Source organism: Panthera onca, chromosome C1 (assembly GCF_046562875.1).
Source record: "Panthera onca isolate mPanOnc1 chromosome C1, mPanOnc1 haplotype 2, whole genome shotgun sequence".
Classification (NCBI taxonomy): domain Eukaryota; kingdom Metazoa; phylum Chordata; class Mammalia; order Carnivora; family Felidae; genus Panthera; species Panthera onca.
In genome coordinates this window covers 30,110,676-30,135,734 of record NC_138346.1, presented here as the reverse complement: position 1 = coordinate 30,135,734, position 25,059 = coordinate 30,110,676, and the positions used below count along the sequence as shown (strand labels likewise).

Here is a 25,059-nt window from a genome sequence, read left to right as displayed (position 1 = left end):
GCGATTCTCAGAGGTACCAAATGTCTTCTGGAGAGGAGAGGGTACATATTGTTCTGCCGTGATAGCATCCACAGACCCATGTGCCTTCAATTGAGGAAGAAGGGTCATTTTTGAAAACCGGATCCCTGGGGCCTTCACCTAAATATAGAACAACTCCCTAAAAGAATAAAATCAGAAGGACAAAAACTCATTCTAGAAGGAAATCAGGACCATGATTCTAAGACCTTTTGTAAAATTATGAAATGCTTGTAAATTTCTCATATTGACCGTGTTTCTGTTACTTGCTATTCTCTTCTAGCGATTAACAGTAAAAGATTGAAGATAAAACTAAATGTTTGTGGAGCAAAGAGTATGGCAGTTGGAGAGATGTGCAACAAGAGAAGTGGGCAGAGTCAGCTATGGCGGGAGCAGAAGGTGTCTGAGTTGGTGGGGCCCCTCAAAGATAAGGAGAGAAAAGGAGCTGGTTCGAGCCTGGCTCTGAAGCTGAATAGCAGAAAAAGACCATGGAACTCTCCAACAATGTAGTCACTGCGGTCTACATAACTTTTTGTGCCTTAATACATTCGTTCAGTTGTGAAGTGACCCTGTAGGTAGAACCTTCTTAGGAAGGCTATTAGTAACTCAAAAGCTTGGTGGAGTTATGTTTCTGGCAGTATGGTACTCCAGCTACTCCGGATATTTTTAAAGCACTTTTCACTACAAAACCTCTAAAAACACTAAATTAAACAGGGGCACCTAGTGGCTCGGTCAGTTAAGCATCCAACTTCAGCTCAGGTCATGATCTCATGGTTTGTGGGTTCGTGAGTTTGTGGGTTCGAGCCCAGCATCGGGCTCTGTGCTGACAAAGTTTTATTTATTTAAAGCTTATTTATTTATTTTGAGGCAGACCGTGCACATGCAAGAGGGGGAGGAGCAGATAGAGAGACAGAGACAGAGAGACAGAGAGAGAATCCCAAGCGGACTCTGCACCATCAGTGCAGAGCCCGATGTGGGGCTCAAACTCAGGAACCGCGAGATCATGACCTGAGCTGAAATCAAGAGTTGGACGCTTAACCGACTGCGCCACCCAGGTGTCCCCAAAAATCATCTTTTTAAATGTATGGCTGAACTGGCAAGAAAGAAAGGAAAATTCTTAGTGGCCTGAACTGAAATGGAGGGATCAGGAATCCAGAGAGACATCAAAACTGTAGACTGTCCCATGGCTTATGCAACCTTTCCTTTGTTGTTACCACCATGCAAAGCTCAGAATATATAATGTAGGACCTGGAAATTTCCTTAAATGCCTGGAACCAATAAGTCTCCCAGGTTTTGGTGAGGGGCTCTGTCTGCATGTTGGGGGCACACTTTTCACCTCTGCTTTAGCCTCTATTTTCTGCTTGCAGAACCTTCAAGGTCATCCAGAGGTGAAAGCTTAGGGCCTTTTCCTGGCTTTCTTGGCCATGCACAGAACCCCAGGCATGAGCATAGCCTATTCTTGCATGTGGCCTTCTGGATTCTCAGGTACACATCAGAGCTCTTCAAGGCCTCTCTGTATGTCTCATTCCTCAGTCTTTCTTTTAAAGCTTTTGGTTAGTCTAATGCTTTCCCTCCACTGGTGTCCATCACCTCAGGCAGCTGAAAAGCTAAGTAACTGCCTGTTATTATTTTTGACAAATGCTTCTGGGGAAAAAGCTTTTCACAGTAGGTGAGCTGACTTAGGTCAAATATAGATAGTCTTGCAAGTGAGTTTTTCCAAGAAGCCACCAGACAGGTCATAGAACAGTTCTCTGGGGATGAAGCTTTGAAGGATTTCCACAACTGCTTTCTATTCCTTTCAGTTGCTGCCTGGCTGCTTGCTAGTCTTCATGGAGAACGAATGCAGGCTGCTGGTTTTCAAGAATATTGCAAAGCAGGATGAGACCAGGGCAAGTTAAAAATGCCACACAGCTCACTTCTTTTACTGTGATTGAGTAGTTTTGAATTTTGTTGTTTTTGTTTGTTTTTATGTATCTTTATTTAAAAAAAATTTTTTTAATTCATTTTTGAGAGACAGAGAGAGACAGAGTGCGAGTTGGGGAAGGGCAGAGAGAGAGGGAGACACAGAATCTGAAGCCGGCTCCAGGCTCTGAACTGTCAGCACAGAGCCCCCTGCGCAGGGCTCGAACTCACAGAACTGTGAGATCGTGACCTGAGCCAAAGTCAAGACGCTTAACCCACTGAGCCACCTAGGTGGCCTTGTTTGTTTGTTTATTTCAATTTTTTTAATGTTTATTCATTTTTGAGAGAAAAAGAGAAAGAGACAGAGCACAAGCTGGGGAGGGGCAGAGAGAGGGAGACACAGAATCCGAAGCAGGCTCCAGGCTCTGAGCTGTCAGCACAGAGCCTGATGCGGGGTTCAAACCCACAAATCGTGAGATCATGACCTGACAGAAATGGGTTGCCTAACCAACTGAGCTACCCAGGCACGCCACCCCTTGTTTGTTTTTTGGGGTTTTTTTTTTTGTTGTTTTTATTATTTTTTTTAATTTGCATCCAAATTAGTCAGCATATAGTGCAATAATTATTTCAGGAGTAGATTCCTTAATGCCCCTTACTCATTTAACTCATCCCCCCTCCCACAACCCCTCCAGTAACCCTCAGTTTGTTCTCCATATTTATGAGTCTCTTTTGTCCCCCTCCCTGTTTTTATATTACTTTTGTTTTCCTTCCCTTATGTTCATCTGTTTTGTCTCTTAAAGTCCTCATATGAGTGAAGTCATATGATTTTTGTCTTTCTCTGCCTAATTTCTCTTAGCATAATACCCTCCAGTTCCATCCACATAGTTACAAATGGCAAACCCTTGTTTGTTTTTAATGAACACTCCCAGATTGTTGCAAGCTTTTGGGTAAATATCAGAGTTATGTAAAAGTTGAATGTGACCATTTTGCCAGCTTCTTGTTGCTTTGTGGAGGAGAGAACTTTCAGAGGTCCTTACTCTGCTATTTTTGCTCATGTCACCTGAATAAGGAGTTTGAATAGGCATATTTTGTGCATATGGGAACCACGTGCCTCAAATAGCATGGTGTTCTTTTAAAAATTAAGCTTATGGAATCTAAGAATAATAATGTAGCCCACTTACTAGTTAAGCTCCTATGGAAACACACATAGTTTTCCACCACCTTCTTCTCCTTCCTAAACTTGCTTTAGTTGTAGAGACCTATAAAAGTGAATGAATGAATAAATAAGTGAATCAATCAACCAGTCAATCAAATTTGTGACTCATCAGAGGGTCCAGTTTAGGGACTTAAACACAATGAATATTCAAGGAATGATGCTGAATCAAAATATATAGGCTCAAAATAGGCAAAGTTGACCAAATCTGTATTATATTTTATCCTACACGTAACAGTAGCAAGTCTGTAGCTTTACATTTATCTCATATGCACTTGTGGCTCCTATATTGAAGATTTCCCACTTCCTTTAATGTTTATGGGATATATCTTAGTTTGAGTGGAAAATGAGCACTATCATATAGTTTTAGCAGTGAATTCTTTCTATTAAAGACAGGGGAAAAAGGACAAAGGAGGGATGGAAGAAAGTAGGGAGGAGAAAGGAAGATACCCCTGTCCCTTTGTCATGGTGGTGGCCATTGACAAATTTTGAAAGCATTTGACTAATACCTAGCAGAGGTAATTCTTTTCCATCAGAAAACTTATAACTAGCTCAATTGAGGGACATTACTTAAAGAAGCTTGTCTGGAAATAATCTGAAAAGATCCTTGTGTCTCATGTCTTCCTTAATTTGTTATAATGAATGAGTCATAATATTTTAAGAGGATTAGAGCTGCTTATAATGAGTGCTACATTTAAGGGACTAAAGAAGCTTTAGTAACAATATAATATAATGTGATTATGGTACAACATAATATGATGGGACAAGATAATATGATTCTTTCATTTCCTGTTTTCACTTGCAAATTACAAAAAAAAAAAAAAACCAACAAAGCAGCTTTTTCTTTCATTCTTTGTTAGAGAAGAAAATGGGAAGGTTAAATAGTATCTGGCTATGTATACTCACACACACAGATACTGTGTTAACTCAATTTTAAATATGTGTAATAAATTTGGTGTAATAAATCATTTTATCTCTTTACTTCTCTAAGACTCTCCTTTATTAATAATGAATATAAAAGCAGGCCTTCAATGGCTTTCTAGCAAAGGTAGTGCATATCTTAAAAAATTACTTTATCTGTATTAATACTTAAAATCATCGAATTAAAAGCAAACTGTGTTATTTTCCTCAGTTCTTGTGACATTAAGTCACAAGACTCAAATTTGAAAAACACTGAAAAATAGGAACGTTCTTCAAGACATCAGGCCTGGTCTGATTAGTCTTTGTCAAGGAAAAACAAATAGAAAGATAGTTCCATGTTAAAAGAGAAAAGAGGGGTGCCTGGCTGGCTCAGTCAGTTAAGGGTCTGACTCTTGATTTGGGTTCAGGTCATGATCTCATGGTTTGTGAGTTTGAGCCCCACGTTGGGCTCTGCTTCGGATTCTCTCTCTCTCTCTCTCTCTCTCTCTCTCTCTCTCTCAAAATAAATAAATAACCTTAATTTAAAAAAATTTTTTTAAGAGAACAGAGCGGCGCCCGGCTGGCTTTCAGTAGAGCATGCAACTCTTGATCTGGGGTCATGAATTCAAGCCCCACATTAAATGTAGAGCTTTCTTTAAAAAAAAAAAAAAAAAAAAAAAAGACAGAGGGGCCTGGGTGGTTTAGTTAGCTGAGCGACTGATTCTTGTTTTCAGCTCAGGTCATGATTTCACGGTTTGTGAGTTTGAGCCCCGAGTTGGGCTCTACGCTGACAGTGCAGGGCCTGCTTGGGATTCTGTCTCTCACCCTCTCTCTGTGCCCCCCCTACTCTCTCAAAATAAATAAATAAACTTTAAAGAAAATGGGGAAAAAAGATAAAAAAAAAGTAATCTGTGACTAGTGATGAAACATTTTTTTTGTTTATCTTTTTGTGTTTGTTTATTTATTTTGAGAGAGAGAGAAAGAGAGCACAAGCAGTGGAGGGGCAGAGAGAGAGAGAATCCCAAGAAGGATCCCAAGCAGGCTCCAATTGTCGGTGCGGGACCTCACGTGGGGCTCAGACCCACCAACGGTGAGATCATGACCTGAGCCAAAACCAAGAGTCAGACGCAGGTGTTCCTATCTTTTTTTTTTTTTTTAATTGAGGTATACTTATGGCACAGTCTAGGTCCCCTTTCCAGGTAAAATGTTGCCCTAGCTCCTGGGGAGCCATCAAGAAACAACGTCCAAAAAAAAAATTAAAAAAAAAAAAAAAAAAAGAAACAGCGTCCAATTAGCAGCCCTTCAGGGACTGCTGTTACTACACAGAGTTCCCTTCCCAGGGCCATGCCCTTCTAGAGTGGCTCACCTCCAGTGATGGCTGAAATGGAAGTAGGAAGGCCTGGCCATCATGCCCCAGTGGGGGATAATTCTTACGGGTCCATTTTAGCTTCCCAGGTCCACCTATGGAGACGGTCCTACCTTTGCAGCTCAATTTCTCCCCCTGCCCAGTTGTCTCTCCACCTTCTACACACAGGAATGGATCCTAAGGGCACAGCCTCATATCCGATCATTAAGCTGTCCCTGAGTCTTCTTTTAGAAGAACCCAAACTATGACACATGATAGACATCAGACAACCTCCAAATAAGGAACTTTTTTTTTTTATGTTCTGTTTTCTTCAAAAATGTCAATGTCATCAAAGACAAAGAAAAGCTATGGAAATGTTCCAGATTAAAAGACTAAAGAGACATGGCAAGTAAATGTAACATCTGATGCTGACTGCATCCTATACGAGAGAAAAATAAAAGGCCCAAAAGAACATTATTAGATCAACTGACAAAACTGGAACATGGATTAGAGGTTGGCTGACAGTATTGCATCAACTTAAATTTCCTCTAATTATTAATATGCAATGGTTATGTGGAAGAATGTCCTTGTTCTTAGGAAATAGACACTAAAATATATAGGTAGGGGCACCTGGATGGCTCAGTTAACTGTCTGACTTCGGCTCAGGTCATGATCTCGCAGTTCGTGAGTTCTAGCCCCACATAGGACAGCCTGCTTCAGATCCTCTGATTCCCTCTCCCTCTCTCTCAAAAACAAATAAACATTAAAATATATATATATGAGGAGAAGGGGGCATGAGTTGTGCAACTTCCTCTCAGGAAAACTACATGGACGCATACACAGAATATAAAAACAAATGGAGCAAAATTTTAACAATAGGTAAAAGGGATTTGAAAGAATTCTTTGCCATCTTCTTGCAAGTTTTTTTGCAAGCTTGAAACTATCTTCAAATAATACATTTAAAATACATAAATAATTATAGGTCAACCAGATACAGCAAAATGTTAGTCATCAATCTAGATTATAAGTATGTAATTGTTCTCTGCACGATATTCCTTCAACTGCTCTGAATGTTTGAAATTTGTCATCATAAAAAATTGGAAAAATACACAGACTAGGATATTTGTTATGGCTCAAGTATTTAAGGCTTGCAAGACTATACTTTTTGGAGCATGATGTACTGATTTCAGATAGGAGCCACAAATTGAATGGTTAATATATCTATGATTAAATGAGAGAATACATATCAGCATGCCAATTAGACGCCCTTGTCTAAAGTAGCGCTCTTTAAAAATTTTTTGTCAGTGTTTATTTATTTTTGAGAGACAGAGAGAGACAGAATGTGAGCAGGGGAGGGGCAGAGAGAGACACACACACAGAAGCTGAAACAGGCTTCCGGCTCTGAGCTGTCAGCACAGAGCTTGACTCAGGGCTCGAACTCACGAGCCTTGAGATCATGACCTGAGTCGAAGCAGGCACTCAACCCGACTGAGCCACCCAAGCACCCCTAAAGTAGCACTCTTTAAATCATTATTTACCTCTTCACTCAAGGAAATCCCATTAGATATACAGTGTAAGCTCTGAGTCCCAAAACTCTTTTTTTTCTTTTTTCAGTTTATTTATGTATTTTGAGAGAGACAGAGAGAGCACAAGTGGGGGAAGGACAGAGAGAGAGAGGGAGAGAGAGAGAGAATCCCAAGCAGGCCCCAAACGGTCAGCTCAGAACCCGATGCAGGGCTCAAGCCCACAAAACCATCAGATCAGGACCTGAGCTGAAGCCAAGGGTCAGACACTCAACTGACTGAGCCACCCAGGCACCCCAAAACTGTCTTTTTAAATTCTCCGCTATATCCTTAGTTGCAAGAACAATTCCCAGAACATGGAACAGGCCCAATAAATATCTGTGGAAAGAACGAGTGAGGAAGAGCTTAAATAAAGATGATTTTGGTATAGTTTAATAATTATACCTACTAACCATGAACTCCTGTCATTATGGTCAACATGAAATTTGGCTTTACTTGTTTGGCTTACTTTCTCTTTCTTATTACAGGTTGGGAGAATCAGAATTCTGAAATTGTTTCAGCAACCCAGTAGTTTATCTGGATAAAGCTGAGCCAGGGAAGCTTGAGGTAGTGTTGCTGGGCTCCGGGAGGGAGCAGCAGAGCCTTCAGGAAGCAAGCCCGTTGGGAGATTAAGTGTATAGAGTGACCTTGAGGAACGAGGTGCAGCTGCTCCTGGGGGCCTCGGAGGGAAGGACTCACCACACAGGACAGAGCCGACTTGAATCCCGGAGAGCTGATGCTCCACCACGCGTGGAGGAACGAAGTCAGCCGGCTACAGGAAGCCATGCGTCGGAGAAGATAGCTTAGTTCTTAAGCAAAGCATCGACACTCACTCAGTAAGGCCAGAAATAAATAAAGCTGCGGGAGACGGCTCAGCCAGGAGTCAGAATGCAGAAATCAGGACTGGAGCAAGACCCGAGAGGAGCCTAAACAGATGTGGAAATAGAGTGCAGTAGCCTGGCAATCAGTTTCGTCTTATTTGGATGTTTGCCCACGTGGAGCTGGGTGGAAGTGTTAACCACAAAACAACAGCCTTCCCATGATCAAGACCTCCCAGCAAACCACTGGGGCTTGCTGATGGTGCTGGTGGCTAACAGGGGCTCAGTCCCAACTGGCAAGTGTCACCCTGAGACACAAGCTGCTGTTGTTTGAGGGCACCCTTTACATTTTACTTGACTGTACTGTACTTAACATTTCTACTCCCAGCTCCGAGTTGAGGCAAATTGACCAGAGTATAACCAAGAGCCTTTTTAATTTTTCGTCTTTATCCCCCTGCCCAGTACCCTCCCACCTCATTTTCAAATCTAGAAAGCTGATTGCTCCTTAGGCAACTTTTATTTAAAATCATTTGTTGCGGCGCCTGGGTGGCTCAGTCGGTTAAGTGTCCGACTTCAGCTCAGGTCATGATCTCATGGTTCATGAGTCCGAGCTCCACATTGGGCTCTGTGCTGACAGCTCAGAGCCTGGAGCCTGCTTCGGATTCTGTGTCTCCCTCTCTCTCTCTGCCCCTTTCCACTCATGCTCTCTCTCTCTGTCTCTCTCTCTTAAAAGTAAATAAACATTAGGGCACCTGGGTGGCTCAGTCGGTCAAGCGTCCGACTTCGGCCCTGGTCATGATCCCGTACTTCATGGGTTCAATCCCCATGTCGGGCTCTGTGCTGACCAGCTCAGAGCCTGGAGACCTGCTTCAGATTCTGTGTCTCCCTCTCTCTCTGCCCCTCCCCCACTCTGTCTCTCTGTCTCCCCAAATAAACATTAAAAAAAAGTAAATAAACATTAAAATAATTAATAACAATAATTTGTTTAAATTTATAATTAAATATAAAATTATCTTTTCAATTATGTAATTAAATTTAAAATTATTATTTTATATTGAATAATAAAAACGTATCCTTTTAACTAACAGACCCAGCAGATATCTAAAGTGTTTCCAGGGTGACATCTTACTGTTTAAAAAAAATACACACACTCCTCAACCTCATGACACACTGGAGTGAGAATTAAAATCAATACAGTGGTCTTAATACAGAACTATACCGTGAGACATGATTTGTAGGTGTCCGGAAAAATATGATTTATGGCTGGGTTTTATTTCAGATACCTTACCCATTTACAGTGATAGTACCACATAATGTTTCTTCCATTTTCTTCTTCGATCTATTTCATTAGAAAATACCCAACCCGGGGCACCTGGGTGGCTCAGTCGGTTGAGCGTCCGACTTCAGCTCAGGTCATGATCTCATACTCTGTGAGTTTGAGCCCCGCATCAGGCTCAAACGTGTTGACAGCTGGGAGCCTGGAGCCTGCTTCAGATTCTGTATCTCCCCCTCTCTCTGCCCCTCCCCTGCTCATGCTCTGTCTCTGTCTCAAAAATAAATAAAAACCTTTAAAAGAAAAAAAAGAAAATACTCCACCTAGTGACACCTGTGTGGCTCAGTTGGTTGAACGTCTGACTTGATTTCGGCTCAGGTGATGATCCTAGGGCCGTGAGATCGAGCCTGGCATTGGGCTCTGCGCTGAGCATGGAACCGGCTTGAGATTCTCTCTCTCTCCCCCTGTGCCAACTCTCTTTCCCTCACACACTCTCTCTCAAAAGAAAATGCTCAGCCCACTGGCCTGAAAGAGGACTTTACTAAAGAAGTCACCGGTGTGTCCAAAAGCTAAGTTACTGGAGGAGGAGTTATAACTCCAAAAGCGGACTAAATTAGTGTACCAGCAAAGCAAAGGCTTCACTTCCGTGGATTAATGTACAGTTTTGCAGTAAGAAAATTCTGGAAAAAAAAAAAAAACTATTTTAATTTTATTACAAAATTTATGAGTTTTAGTTTAGTATTTATTTATTTTTTATGTTGAATTACATATAAGGAAATGTCCTAATTTCTTCAGGATTTAGGGCCTGTCAGGAGCAACTGTGAGAGACATTGAAAGGGGAAGAAAGATTCTCAGTGTCTTTCCTATCTGGTGTGCCTTCTCAGCTTCTCTCTGCCTGTCGCTGTCTGAGTGTTTGACAATTGCACACATTGTCAACAGCTTAATACAAATGATCCTTGTCCGTAGAAATATGAATGAATTGTGTCTACTGGAATGCAGTTGATTATTGTCCTGTGAATTACTGATCAGTTTTGCCAGTTTTGCGACTGTTTCTAAATTCATGTCAACATTCCTGATGGCCTATATATGCATGATACTTTGAATTCTCATTTCAACCCATGGTAACATCTCACCGAGTCCATCATTCATTAATGAGTTAAAAAACAAAAAACAAAAAAAAAAAAACCTTGTGACACGTTAATTTTATGTGAGTCACGATTTACCTGTTTAAAAAATTCTCTTTTCATAGATCTTTAGTCCAAAAGTGTTGCTCCGACCTTGGGAGGACAATGAAGAAGGAGGAGGATGGAGGCGTGGTAAGGTTTTTAAAAAGTGTGTATGAAGTTTCTTTCCGGTCCACTCAATTTCCAAGACCTACATTTACCTTCCAGTCCTAGGATAATGATGGGACTAAACATCAAGGTGGGGAAGCACTTCCTCAGAGGGGTGGGGGGCTCAGTGAATTCCAGGCAAGTGGGGAAGGGCTTCAGAGGAGAGAATTCTGACAGCACCCCAAGTGTGGCACTGCGGAGGCAAATTCTTTCTTTAGGGATCCCAGACTCTCTTCCCTGCACCCCTATCTGTCCTCTTTAAAGACTGTGTATTAGAAGCCAAGTCCCTAATATGACTGTTGGAATCGAGAGACCGAAAGCGAGATTAATAGAATTGCTTTGCACAGCCAGAACATTAACAGAGTATTCAAGAATGTGCAGCCTTCCTTTTATCTCTCTCTCTCTGTCTCACTTTTTTTTCCACAGACTGAGGCCACTTTAATCGCTGCTGCAGCTACTCAAACAGAGGAAGAGAGCCAAGCTCATGCTCTAGCCATCCCCAAACTCTAAATAAACTGGTGAGATGTGGCGCTTTGCCGGATCAACGCTGCAGTTTGAGAACACGGCAGGCCTTCGTTGGCCCGAGGACACTTACCTGGCTCACCATCGTGGGATGAAGAGAAGTCCCAGCAGCCCCCAAAGACACTCCAGTTATGCCTCATCTGTCACTGCCCTCGACCTCCACTCTCCCTCGGGACATCTAAATATATCAAGGGTGTTTATATGTAGAGTTGAATTCTGGTTCTAGGTTTCCTTTCCAGTCTGTCTTCTTTCTCTGTCACCCTCATCTCTTTAGTTGTTGAACTTCCCTCTTTCCCACCAGGCCCTCTTCATCTTGTGCTTTGGTGAAATCCACAAACCATCATAAGCATTTCTGGGCAGTATTTTATGGTAGTTAAGGACTAGGGCCCTGGAGTCAGACAGACCCTGGTTCCAAACTGCAGTTCCACTTATTACCTACCTGTGTGGCCTTGCGAAGTTAGTCAAAAGTTCCAAGCCCCGATTTCTCCATCTGTAAAAGAGGGATCATAATAATATCTACTTGATTGGGTAGCTGTGGGGATGAAATGAGGCAATCACGTGGAGCTCGGTGTCTGAAGCATAGTTATTTGTCACTATTATAATTGTTTTCCCTAGGCCTCCAGACCTCTAAATCCCATCTTCCCTCTATTTCTAGTGTATGTCTATTTCCTATTGTCTTATTTGTAAGTACTATTTCACATTTGTTCCCAATCCAACGTAGAAACTGGTAAGGTTTAGGACATCCTACCCAATATATGGCACCTTGGCATATTAAATAGCTTAAGCTGAAGGAGTTTGAGAAACAGCAGCAGCAGAAAGGACTCTCTGACCTCCCTTGTCTCCCTTGAAGCAGGTCATAGGAGTCTCACGTGACAGATGCCCTCCATAGACCCCGAGGAAAGGGCATCCTTACCTCCAAGGAAGTAGGGACTCTGAGAAGGATCTGAGCAACAAACCTTGCCATGTTTCCCCCACTTTACTCTCTCCGCTCACAACCCTTCGTCTTAACACGTTCTCAGAGGTTCTCATTTTTGGTCAGGATAAAAACACTCCAGTATAACGGTTTCCTCAGGTCTTCGTTTCCTTATGAAGGCTCCCGAGTCATGCCAAACTTGTATTAAGCAATCTGTATGGTTTTCTCTCAATATTCCGTCTTTTGTCGCAGGGACCCCAGTTGAGAATTTAGAAGGGGAGGAGGAAAAGATATTTTTTTTCCTCCCCGATAATGGCAAATCAAAGACAGTGGTCCCACATACCACATCTTTTTTTTTTTTTTTTAATTATTACAGCCAACTTCAGTTTCTTCATCTGTGATCTGGGGAGAAACCCCATCGAGAGACCACGGCTGGGTTGTTTAAACAATTATAACAAGATACCTTCTGTACAGATGTAGCTCTCACAAACACGGTGAACATTCCTAAAAACCCACCGGACTTTCTGCAAGAAGCGTGGCAAGCACCAGCCCCACAAAGTGACACATTACAAGAAGGGCAAGGGTTCTCTGTCCACCCAGGGAAAGCAGCATTATGACAGGAAGCAGAGGCTAAGGTGGGCAGACTGATTTTTCAGAAAAAGGTTAAAATTACAAAGAAGTGCTGAGGCTTGAATGTGTTGATCTCAACTGTAGACGGAAGAGAATGCTGGCTATTAAGAGAAGCAAGCATTGAAAGCGATCTAGCTCTAGGGGCGCCTGGGTGGCTCAGTCGGTTGAGCGTCCGACTTTGGCTCAGGTCATGATCTCACGGCTCGTGAGTTCGAGCCCCGCATCATGCTCTGTGGTGACAGCTCAGAGCCTGGAGCCCGCTTCATGCTCTAGGTCTCCCTCTCTCTCTGCCCCTCCCCTGCTGATGCTGTCTCTCTCTGTCTCTCAAAAATAAATAAACATTAAAAAAATTAAAAAAAAAAAGAAAGTGATCTAGCTCTAAATGTCATATTTGTTTTATTATGAAGATGATATAATCTTGAAGTTATGTTCACTTAAAAAAAAAAAAAAAAAAAAAAGAGGGGCCCCAGGGTGGCCCAGTGGATTGAGCGTCTGACTCTTGATTTTGGCTCAGGTCACAATCTCAGGGTCATAGGGTCAAGCCCCGTGTCAGGCTCCGAGCTGAAAGTGCAGAGCCTGCTTGGGACTCTCTCTTCCTCTCTCTCTGCCCTTCCCCTGCTTATGCTCTGTCTCAAAATAAATAAACAAACATTAAAAAAAAGAAAAAAAAAGAAGAAGAATAGGGGTGCCTGGCTAGCTCAGTGGGTAGAGAGCATGTGGCTTTTGATCTCCAGATCATAAGTTCAAGCCCCACACTGGGTATAGAGTTTACTTAAAAAAAAAAAAAAATACACAGGATACATATGTGTCTAGCACAGTGCCTGGTTTATAGCCAAGAATTGTGATATATCATTATTATTATCTTACTTTATTAATCTTTGAATTAGGGTGTATTATGAAATAATTCACATAACTAGCATGAACTTTGTTGACAGGCTGCAAATTCTTAGGCTTCCAGCTAATGTAATGATCACAGGCTGTAATCAGAGGGCTCATTTGATATTATTCAGGATTGGTTTAGCTAACATTTTGGATTTATGCTTCATTCTAAGAAAACATCGGCTGAAACATACCACTGTGAGCAACAAAATAATGGTTTCCTGCTGTTACTGTAAAGCTGCATTGTGCTCATTCCTTCCTTTCCAAAGTAGGACATTCTGATCCTATGATAATGTTCTACTGAAGGAATTTATTTATTTTGCACCAAATGATTCGTGTAGATGAGTTCATTTCTTGTGCTGAAGACGGGTCTAACATAGCTGGGACTTCTTGCTGTGATCTCACTGACTTGCTGTCATCCAACTGGCTAGAAAACACAGGAATTGTCTGGCTCAGCAAGAAGAAGACCAGCTTTTCAAAAGAAATTCTTTTGGGGCATTCTCTCAAGTTTGATGAATAAGTTATTTACCGATTGCTTAAGAAAAAACGTAAAATGGAAGCAATGGTCATTCTTTAGGAAATTACTGAAGAACACTCAGTGGACTTGAGCAGATTCCATTTCACATGGCAAAAAAAAAAAATAGATGTAGTTTTTAAAAATCAAGCTTTTGTTTATTTGAGGCTGAAATAAATGAATGTGAATATTCTTTTTTTTTAATTTTATTTATTTATTTTAAGTAATCTCTATACCAACATGGGGCTCGAACTCATGACCCCAAGATCAAGAGTTGCATGCTCTTCTGACTGAGTCAGCCGGGTGCCCCAGAATGTGAAGATTCTTGTAAATATTTTAATAAAAGTTTAAAATGGACAGACACTCTCTACAGTCATTTTCCCCTCCTTGTGTTCTGGGAAACACAATACCTTTCTGAATAAATCTTTTTTATAGTGTTTGATATATTATAATCCTTCCTCTGATATAAGCAATTTTAAGTGTGAACTGAAGTTCAGAATACTTGCCCTATTCATTATCTCAACAAAACAAAACAAAGAAAAAAAAAACAAAAGGCAAACTATGGAGAAACGCCATGTTTATACATGAAATATTATTCCAGAGCAAAGCCCCTCTCCCAGATAAGGCAAGAAGAACTCGGTCATTTTACCACCTTCTAAAATTTCCCCCATCTTCTTGGTTAGTGCATGTGAAGGACTATACTGAAGTAACATTTTGTATGTGAGCATGTTGATAATGAGAAAATCACCCCAGAGGTGAAGGGCTATTTCAATAGGGCTAATGAAATAAAAGCCCATGTGGGGCAGAAAGGCAGTCAAACAAAAAAGTCACGTTTAACATTAGCTATCTGATCGGGTAAGAGTAAATAATTTATTATTTGCTTTTTTAGTTTATTTATTTTGAGAGAGAGAGAGAGAGAGCGCGCGCTTGAGGGAAAGGCAGAGAAGAGAGGGAGAGGGAGAGAGAGAGAGAGAGAGAGAGAGAGAATCCCAAGCAGGCTCTGCACCATCTGAGTGGAGCCCAATGCAGGGCTCAAACTCACAAACCGTGAGATCATGATCGGAGCCCAAATCAAGAGTCAGGTGCTTAACTGACTGAGCCACCCAGGCGCCCCAAGAGTAAATAATTTATATCAACTTAGTATTTTTCATTATGTAGCTAAACAATTGATTTGACTAAGCTTTTATTTCCTGAACTTGCTGGTTGTTTTTGATTGGGGAGCAAATCACCGGCTCTACTGAAAGGTAAGTGGTATTTTCAGATGTTAGTTCATTACAGTTCATTCTAAATGAACTCTTCTCTGACCACCACCAGCCTGTCCCTCAGTCTCAATCAAGGTCACTGCTCTATATGCTTTACTTATAACTGTTAGTTATATATTTGAATACATAATAAATGTCTCTCCTCTGACAGGCTGTAGTTTTTGCTTGCCTTTATACCCCTAGAGTCTAGCTCAGTGCCTGGCAAACAGTAGAATTCAAAAATATTTATTGCCTGGCTGAAAGCCTACGTTAGTGGCTTTTGATAGAAGACATTTATGCCCATGGCATCTTGACAATAACTAACAATAATTTTTATCTGAGAGGGCAAAGGTGAGTTTGAGGTGAGAATTTAAATTCTTGATTATCATCAAATTCGTTAGTTCCTGTATTCAGTTCCTCTTTTTTATTAGAGGTGTTAAAAGACTGTTGAGTGCTTAGGAAAGCTAGCTTCCCTCCTGAAGGATGTGTTAAATCTGTTCAGCCACTTAATTAGACAAGGACTTTTGGTTGACAATGGGTCTTACTTCCAGGAAAAGGTGATGAAATTTTCCTCTAAAATCTTACAAAAGCAAACTAGTTCACTATTTCATGAGTAACTCATAATTAAAACCAGTTCACCCAGTGGCGCCTGGCTGGTCCCATCAGTGGAACTCTTGGTCTCAGGGTTGTGACTTTGAGCCTCATATGGGGTATAGGGATTACTTAAAGATAAAATCTTTAAAAAAAAAACAAAAACGGATAAATAAAAAAGAAATAAAACCAGTTCACCTAACCACATGCAAAAGGAAGCAAATACCAGGCACACCTATTTATATAATAGCATTTAACACATTGTGGTAATACCTAACATTTCCTGCGTATTTTGAAGTACAATACGATGTTAAGCCATTTTACGCGCATTTTCACATTTAATTCTCTCAACAACCCTGTGAGATACTATTATTATTTCCATGAGGCAAAGAGAGCTTGGGCACTTAGCAATAGTGTTGAAACTCAGACAAGAGTTCTGGGTCTGTCTGATTTCAGGCACTTCCTTCTTAAACCTTGTGCACCGTAATAATTATCTGTGGAAGTGTTTTCTCCCTTACTAAACTGTGAGAGCCTTGTAAGCAAAGATTATGTTTTAATCATCCTTTCTTGTTTGTTTGTTTGTTTGCTTGTTTTTGAGAGAGACAGAGTGCTCTAGATAGGTAGAGAGAGGGGGAGACAGAGGATCTGAAGTGGGCTCTGTGCTGACAGCAGAGAGCCTGATGCGGGAGCTCAAACTCACAAACCGTGAGATCATGACCTGAGCTGAAACCAAGAGTTGAACGCTTAACTGAGCCACCCAGGCACCTCTTGTTTTACTCACGCGTATGTCTCAAGTACAGAGCAGCCTGCGGAAAACCTAATAGGTGCTCAATAAAAGTTTAGTGTTGGAGGAGAAAGTGCTTTCTCAGTCATCAAAACTATAGTATGTGTACTAAGGTTTCAGTGTTAAACATAGTTAACTATATCGTGTATATAAATAAAATACACAAATCTAACAAATATTTAGACAAAATAAAACAAGTAATTATACACGTAAGTATCCTACTATTTTTTTTTATTAAATTAGTAATCCATATTTTCTGTTGAAGCATAAGAAACTGCCATTTTGTTAGGTCAAAAATGGTCAAGTCAAATAACAGCACTTTTAAAGGGTATAACCTAATTGAAAAATCTATGTCAACTCTTAATTATATAATCAGGCAGAATACTCCATTACCATATTTTTTTTCTATGCAAACAGAAGTGCATCATTATAAACCACCAATGAGAAAGTTCTATGAAAAATTAAGGATGTCATATCCATAAGCACTATGTTCCAGGTCCGGGGATCCAACTGTACGTATAAATTATTTTTCATGAAATTAGGGACAGTGTGGTCCTAATGAAAATTCAACACCACACATATTTTTTTAGATTCGGCTTGAATTCTCTTTTCCAAGCTACCAGGTTGCAGACCTCCTTTCAAAGTCCTTCTCCACAAAGTCCTCCCTTTTTCATAGCAACTCTGCCTTCATCCCAAGACCTGATGCACCCCCTAGTGTTCCTCAAACACTTCTGGAATGATTATATTACATGTGTTTATAACGATCACGTTTTGTTGAATATTGAGGTCTGTTATATGCAATTATGTCAAATATTTGAAATGGCAGAACTAAACCCAACTGACTCATTTATTATTATTATTATTATTTTAATTTTTGAGAGAGAGAGACAGACAGCACGAGCAGGGGAGGGGCAGAGAGAGGAGGAGACACAGAATTCAAAGCAGGCTCCAGGCTCTGGGCTGGCAGCACAGAGCCTGATGCGGGGCTCAAAGTCGTGAACTGCAAGATCATGACCTGCGCTAAAATCGGACGCTCAGCCAACTGAGCCACCCAGGTGCCCCCATAGACAATTCTTTAATAACATTTTGGGGGGGGGCATAAAAAGAAAACACAAAATTAGAACTTCAGAGAGAAACCCTAGAAGCCATTTTAAGCACCAGTGAAATCTGCTTCGCTTCTGCATGACTCCTGAGGGAACACTATGACCCTCCTTATTGAATTCTTTATGCGTTAGACTTTATGAAATGAATTACCTTCTTGGCTTCACCTTAGCTGGAACTTTGTATTCATGAGATTGCCTTTTTGACAGTAACACCAACAAGGCCTCTTGTTTTTGGTGTCCTAAAAAGTCTGCCTAACCTACCCGTGAGCCTGAACCCTTTTCCTACTCTCTTTTCGTCTTCAGTTTAAAAAGAACACTCAAAACAAAGTCCACTTGGGAATTTCCTGGTCCTCGTTGAGTCAGCCTGACTTTGAGCCCAGCTGTATTAATGGATTGGTTAAATTCTGAAATGCTTTATGCAGATCAGCCACACTGGCAATACAGGTTTTCAGGACTTCAGTGAGAGCCTTCACTGCCGGATTGAGTTAGATGTGGATTCCTTAGGAGAGTAGTCAGCAGTATTACTGAAAACAGCAGTGAAAAACATCAAGTGTTATATAAATATATTGCTATTGTAACCTGAAAATCCCTGTTGTTGACAGTGGACACAAATGGGGTCGTATTTAGGGTGTTAATTCGGGATTCATTGGGGCGTCTCCATTTTTCTGATGTAGTTCCACTGTGCTCGCCCGAAAAATATATCACACTTGAGAAGAGTTCACCCAAAAGTATTCCCAGGGCCTCCAGGAGGTTATTGCACGTGTTTGAGTACAAGTTCGCACCCCCTGGGCGCCACAACTCTTATCAGTGCACTGCCCGAGCATGGGAATGCTTGTCGCGTCAAAGCTGGGTAGGGCTTTGGCATGAAGTGAGGGTCGTGGAATGGAGAATTCTCTTTCATTGATTTTTTGTTGTTGTTGTTTTTGTTAGCAGAGACCATAAACAGGGCTTCTTGCGCCCTGGATGCTTTAGTGGAAACAGCTCTCTGCTTTTCACCTGCATGCTGCTCTCACATCCCTTGTCTCATGGGTCAGAAGTCTGTGCTCCTCCCTCCTAGCAAGTGCTTCCACAAGCTCCTCGGGCTCAGGAGGACTTCTGGTGGGTACATCCCATCAGTTACTCAGTCAAGTCCAAATCTTGTCATCTCACTTTGTGTCATGGGACACTGACTCTCACCTCCTCCATGAACTGTTAAACTGAATATGCCTGTTCACATCCCTCTCTGCCTTTCTAAACTCCACCTTCGGTAGGCACCCCATACTTCTTTTTTTTTTTTTTTTAATGTTTATTTATTTTGAGAGAGAGAATGAGCATGCACATGACAGAGAGAGGGGCAGAGAGGTAGAGTGAAAATCCCAAGCAGGTTCTGCCCCATCAGTGCAGAGGCCAATGGCGGGGTTCCATCCTACAAACTGTGAGATCATGACCTGAGCCAAAATCAAGAGTCAGATGCTTAACCAACTGAGCTACCCAGGCGCCCCAGCACGCCATACTTCTAAACGTTTTTAGGTTAGGGGCTCCTGTCTAGCTCAGTCAGTAGAGCATGCGACTCTTGATATCAGGGTTGTGGGTTCGAGCCCCACTGAGCATAGAGATTACTAAAAAAATAAATTAAAAACAGATAAACGGACAAACAAGCCTTTTTGGTTTAATAACTTCATTCTGTTCCCAGGCAGCATAGCTTTAAGCTTACCAAGGGCAAGACTCTTCCTTTAAAATTCTTATGTCTCCTTCTACCAACCTAGCCAAGGATTCCATCAATAACTGTTTGATTGAATAGGATTATGAACAGGCACCTTCTTTTAGCTAATGATAAACAAACAATCCCTTTCTCCCTGGCAAAATGGCAAATAATAATTTCCAACTTCCATCTTTTTTTAAAGATTTTTATTTTTATTCATTTTTTAGATGTTTATTTATTTTTGAGAGAGAGAGACAGAGACAGAGACAGAGACAGAGTATGAGCAGGGGAGGGGCAGAGAGAGAGGGAGACACAGAATCCAAAGCAGACTCCAGGCTCCGAGCTGTCAGCATAGAGCCCCCAACTCAAGCTTGAACCCACAAACCGAGAGATCATGACCTGAGTCGAAGATGGATGCTTAACCGACTGAGCCACCCAGGCACCCCCTGGTGCTGGTTTTATTTTTTTTAAGCAATCTCTACGCTCAACGTGAGGCTCGAACTCATGGCCTCGAGATCATGCCCTACCAGCTGAAGCAGCCAGGTGCCCCCCAACTTCCATCTTCCACATGGAAGTGAAACAGAGTAAGACAAAACAAAAAAATATTTAAACCATTCAAAAGTCCTAACACACTTTATTTGATTTTTGAATTCCTTTATCACAAATGATGTGTTTATTTGCACATGTCCTGCAGAGAGCTGCTGCATGCCATATTTCAGACACCGAAGTTCACAGGGGTTCGTTGATTGATGTTTTAATAATGAACAAGAGTGGCCAATGAGGTCCACATCAGATGGCTGGCTTTCCCCCGGGTCAGTTCCCCTCACAGAGAGAAACTCTTCCACGGGCAAAACCAGGCCCTATTTAACCTTTACCCTTCCACCTGCTAATTACTCATCTGACCAATATATTAATTGGGCTGACGGTACCATGGCATAATGTCTTACAAAACACTTGTGCCTGAATCATGTATACTTGGCTCCAACTGGCACGATTTTCTTAAACAATGAAGAGCATTTTTCGGGGCGCCTGGGTGGCTCAGTCGGTTGGGCCTCCGACTTCGGTTCAGGTCATGATCTCATGGTTTGTGGTTTGAGCCCTGCGTCGGGCTCTGGGCTGACAGCTTGGAGCCTGGAGCCTGCTTCGGATTCTGTGCCTCCCTCTGTCTCTCTCTCTGCCCGACCCCTGCTCATGCTCTGTCTCTCAAGAATGAATAAATGTTAAAAAAAAAAATTTATAAAAAAAAAAGAGCATTTTTCATCTTATTTGAGTATCAACGGAATAATCAGAGCATACTATGATGATTGAAGAATATGAAAAAACCGTCTGAGTGAAAGAGTTGCCTCAATCAGTATTTATTGGGTGTCCACTGTATGTGGCACTGTATGTAACGAGCATCCATTATATAGATCTCACTGAGCAGTGACTCAGCCAGACATTTAAAACGGAGGCAGGGGGAGGTGGATTGTGGTGCTGGAAGAAACCTGGCCCATCAGTTTTATTTGAGAGAAAAGGGAACTGAGGTCCCAAAGGTTTGCTTCAAGCCATGAAACAAGCTAAAAGCTTCGTTGGTGTTAAAGCTCTGCGGTGACAGGCAAAATCAAAATGGCAAGTGTAAAGATGTGCCCTCACACCTCTGAAGCATATTTGGAAACTGTGCAATTCAAGAGAATGCTATTAGGTGTGCCTAATACTACTTCAGACTTCACTACTCTCATTAGAAGTTTTATAAGGCAGAAACCTTTACTAGTCAATGTTATCAAAGAAACCAGCTGAATTAGAACTGAAGAGCCCCCATGAGATCAAATATTTAACTTTTTTTGTGGTTTTTATGAAAGCTGAAGACCGAAGAAAAAATAGGAATTTTCAGTATGATAGAGTTTTTAAATCACTAAAGTAATAGACTATTAGAGAAAGTTCAGGAAAAAAAGAAGAGCTATATCACATGAAGAGGCCCAGCATCCACCAGTGTGGCATAAAAATTATTACTATTGGGGTGCCTGGGTGGCTCAGTCGGTTAAGCGTCCGACTTCGGCTCAGGTCATGATCTCACGGTCCGTGGGTTTGAGCCCCGCTTCGGGCTCTGTGCTGACCGCTCAGAGCCTGGAGCCTGTTTCAGATTCTGTGTCTCCCTCTCTCTGTGACCCTCCCCCCGTTCATGCTCTGTCTCTCTCTGTCTCAAAAATAAATAAACGTTAAAAAAAATTAAAAAAAATTATTACTATTATTATTATTATTATTTTGAGTAGGCTTCCATGCCCAGCACAGAGCCCAATGCAGGGCTTGAACTCATGACCCTGAGATCAAGACCTGAGGTGAAATCAAGAGTCGGACACCTAACTGACTGAGCCACCCAGCCACCCCTAAAAATTATTTTGAGCAGAAGGCACCTGAGGTCCCCAAATAACTCAATTGTCATAAAGCGCCTCCTGGAGAGCATTCTGGGAAGACTGACTCCTTATTAGAGGTGACATCTGTACACCACCCCTAAACAGACAAGGGCCCAGTCAGTTATCTTTCTAAAAAAGCATTTGTTTTCCCATTCCTTTATTAAGGGATGGTATATAAATTAGGAAATCATAACTTATGATTTCCTTCCCTCAACTTCCTAATTAAGAGGGTATATAAACCCAAATTCTAACCATCTCTTTTTAAAAAAAAATTTTTTTAATGTGTATTTATTTTTGAGAGAGAGACAGTGCAAGCAGGGGAGGGGCAGAGAGAGAGGGAGACACAGAATCTGAAGCAGGCTCCAGGCTCTGAGCTGTCAGCACAGAGCCCGACGCAGGGCTTCAACTCACAAACCAAGAGATCATGACCCAAGCTGTAGTCGGACGCTTAATTGACTGAGCCACCCAGGTGCCCCACTCCAGTCAGTTTAATTTGCCAGCCTTCAGAACTGAACCTAAGAGAGTAAAGTTTTCCCTCCCTAACATACCATCAGTTTACCATCGGCACATCATAAGCTCATTATAGGCTCATTACCACTACTATTTTGAATACTTCAGTTTTTTTCAACTGCATTTACTTTTTACATAATTAATATTATTAATACTGTTAATATTACAAGCACCCATTCATGATGCTACATAATCCTCTAAATTATGATTTCCTAATGCCTGCAAGATATTTCACTGAGATGCTATATAAGAAATCCTTAACTAGCCTCCTACCATTGGATATTTGACTGCTTCTGATTTTTTAAAAATTGTAAATGATTTGGAAAAAATAATTTTGAGCATACAGCTTTCCTCCTTTCAAAATTACGCGCATAGGTTGTCTCCAAGTGCTGTGGCCTTTGAAAAGGGAATATTCAGTTAAATATCTACCTCAGATGACAATTAGTGGTAAAGTAACAAGACATGTGACATTCTGTTATAAACTAAATGACTGAAGTCCCAGGTAAAATCATAAATAAAGACCATGAGAAAACTGAAAAAGCATCTAGCGTCAGGAAGATGTGAAAACGTGAGGAGAATTTAATTCAGTCAGAGGAATTACTTGAACTAAGTAATTGAAGACCCACAGAAAGGTCCATTGGTCTTTTATTTCTTTCCCCTACACAACAAACAAAAAAAACACTGGTGGATTCATTAAGCAACAAGTTTGTGGAAGCTTGGGTGGATGAGTTTGTTTTAAGCGAAAAAGGGCCAATTTGAAAGAATAATTGCTGGTGAAAGTTATCAAATTTTCATTTGGTTTTCATTAGCTTTTACTGGGAGGAAAGGATAAACTATTAGACCAAAAGCAGCTGGCTCCCACCTCCCAAAAGAACAATCACGTTAGATAAACCTTTTCTCCCAGCAATTTCCCTGCATTTAGTCATTTGTCCTTCATTAGGAGAGCCCAGGTACCAATTATCCTAACAGGCAATTGATTATGAGATTTCAAAAATGCAGCAACAACAAAGAAATGTTTGTTCTGAAGAACCACAAGCTATTCCTCTTTAAAAGGGAGGAAAAAAAACCCACAACAACAAAAACCCAACCAACCACATTTACAGCTCAGTTTAGAACTTTCCCCCCTACCTTGTCATTTAAGGAGGGCGAAATCAATTTTCATCTCAGAGCACCATTTTCTCCTACTAGTTTTCTCTAAGTGGCCTTTCCACAAATGATGTTTGATTATTTCTGAGTCACAACTACTTAAAATCCACATTTATGAGCTGTAATTTTCTAGGTAAAAGCCGAGGAAATTACTCAAAGTTCTTTGTGCCCTCCCACCCCCTCCCCCGAGCAACACCCTCATGTTCTCTCTTTCAGGGTTTGAGGTTTTAATCAGCAGCAGTAGCAAACCTGGTTATGACCTTCCCTAAAAACTGTGACAGGACCAAAACTATGAATCTGCACATAGAACTTTTCCTAAACTATCAGGAGTCCTTTTTCTGGTCTGCCAGCTGGTACTTAGTCAAAATACTGTTTTGTAAATAAATCATCTGCAGAAAATCCTCATCAGGTCGGCTGCAAATGTGTCAGTCTGAGGAAAACAAACAAGAAAGCACTTACCAGCTAATTTACTTTGAGGAGAGAAGCTATTTTGATGCCTGGGTGTGACCTCCCCGCTCCAGAATGAAATGGAGGGTGGTTTTCAGAACGGCTACGTTGTACACTCTTTCCCAGCCTCCTCATTTGGCTTTTATCTGGCTTTTGAAATGACACTGGAGGAGAGTGATGTTGGGTTTCATTTGAATGTGGTTCTTCCCTTCCTCCACCACCCTCCACAAAAATGCATCATGTATTCCAGGAGAAAAGTAAACGATGAACAAACAGCACAGATTAATTCTTTTGCTCAGCGTGTAAGTGTGTATAACTGAGGTTTGTTTTTTGAATGGAAACCATTGCTATTGGCTGCAGTGCCGCAGGCTGAAAAGTGATGGGGGGGCACCCATCCTTCCTTTGTTTGATGGGCTTTTGCTTATGAGAAGTCAAGTTAAATTTCATTCTGACGGTGGAATGAAAAGAACCTTAGAATGTCAAAGGAGAGCTCTTCAATTGCACAGCGAACTGTAGGGCTCATTAGGAGAGATTTTACTTACCGGGTTAAAGTGTGTTTCTGACAGTGGAGAATTGTAATCACACATTAATTAGGTGTTTTAGTTTTTATTTCTTTATCTAGATGGGCTGCCAGAGAAAGCTCTTAGGAGCCGAGGAAATTGACGGATTGGTTTTTTTTTTTTTATCCCTCATCTCCTTCTGTGGTCCCGCAGATGTGAACACATCTGTGTATCTGAGGTAAGGCTCAGAATTCAGAAATTCACAGGATAAGAAACATGGAGGCAAGCCTTGAGGTGGTTAGCTTCCCTCTGCAGAGCTAACGTGTTTTTTGTAAGCTCTAACAGCAGCTCGATCATGTGATATTGGAAATTGAACATTAGGTCACAAAACATTGTTAGGCCAGCTAATTGAACAGCCTTAGGTGAGCTGCCAGAGACGAACGCAATTTTGTATTTGACTGAAGGATAGCAGAATATGCCATCTCAAAACATGCCTCTGTGGCATAAAGATTATTTTGAGCTGATTGTTTTTAAGAAACTGCAGACACACAAGAAGCTCTGAAAACAGAATGGAAGTTACCCTTTTGTAAGGGAAATCTATATTTATAAAGGAAATTTACATTAGAAAGGGGGACTGTATCAGGAAGCGAGCTATTACCAGAGATGACTTTTTCACCTGAGAGACTGTCTGCTTGGCAAGGCAACCTTTGTTTACCAAACATTTCCTCTTCTCACCTTCCCGTGAATTTCCTTCCCCGGCTTTTAGCACCAGATCCCAATCCCTTTCCTTACCTCTGGATGGTATGTAATCCTCAGTCTTCTGGTCTTTCGAGTCTCATATTCTAGTGG

At 41.3% G+C, this 25,059-nt stretch overlaps 1 protein-coding gene across 4 annotated transcripts in view; it reads right to left on the bottom strand.

The window, feature by feature from the left end:
- Positions 1 to 23,992, bottom strand: part of CMKLR2 (chemerin chemokine-like receptor 2) — a 50,730-nt gene extending 26,738 nt beyond the window's left edge. For 2 of the 4 annotated variants that reach the window (XM_060623174.2, XM_060623176.2), the window contains exons 1-2: positions 23,723 to 23,992; positions 11,321 to 11,371 (exon numbers count right to left, since the gene is read on the bottom strand). The gene's annotated coding sequence lies outside the window, so the exon portion shown is untranslated. Of the gene's footprint in view, positions 1 to 7,636; positions 7,975 to 11,320; positions 11,372 to 23,722 lie in introns of those variants that run through there. The other 2 variants (XM_078450955.1, XM_078450956.1) reach the window with 1 other exon arrangement.
- Positions 23,993 to 25,059: the final 1,067 nt, after the last annotated feature.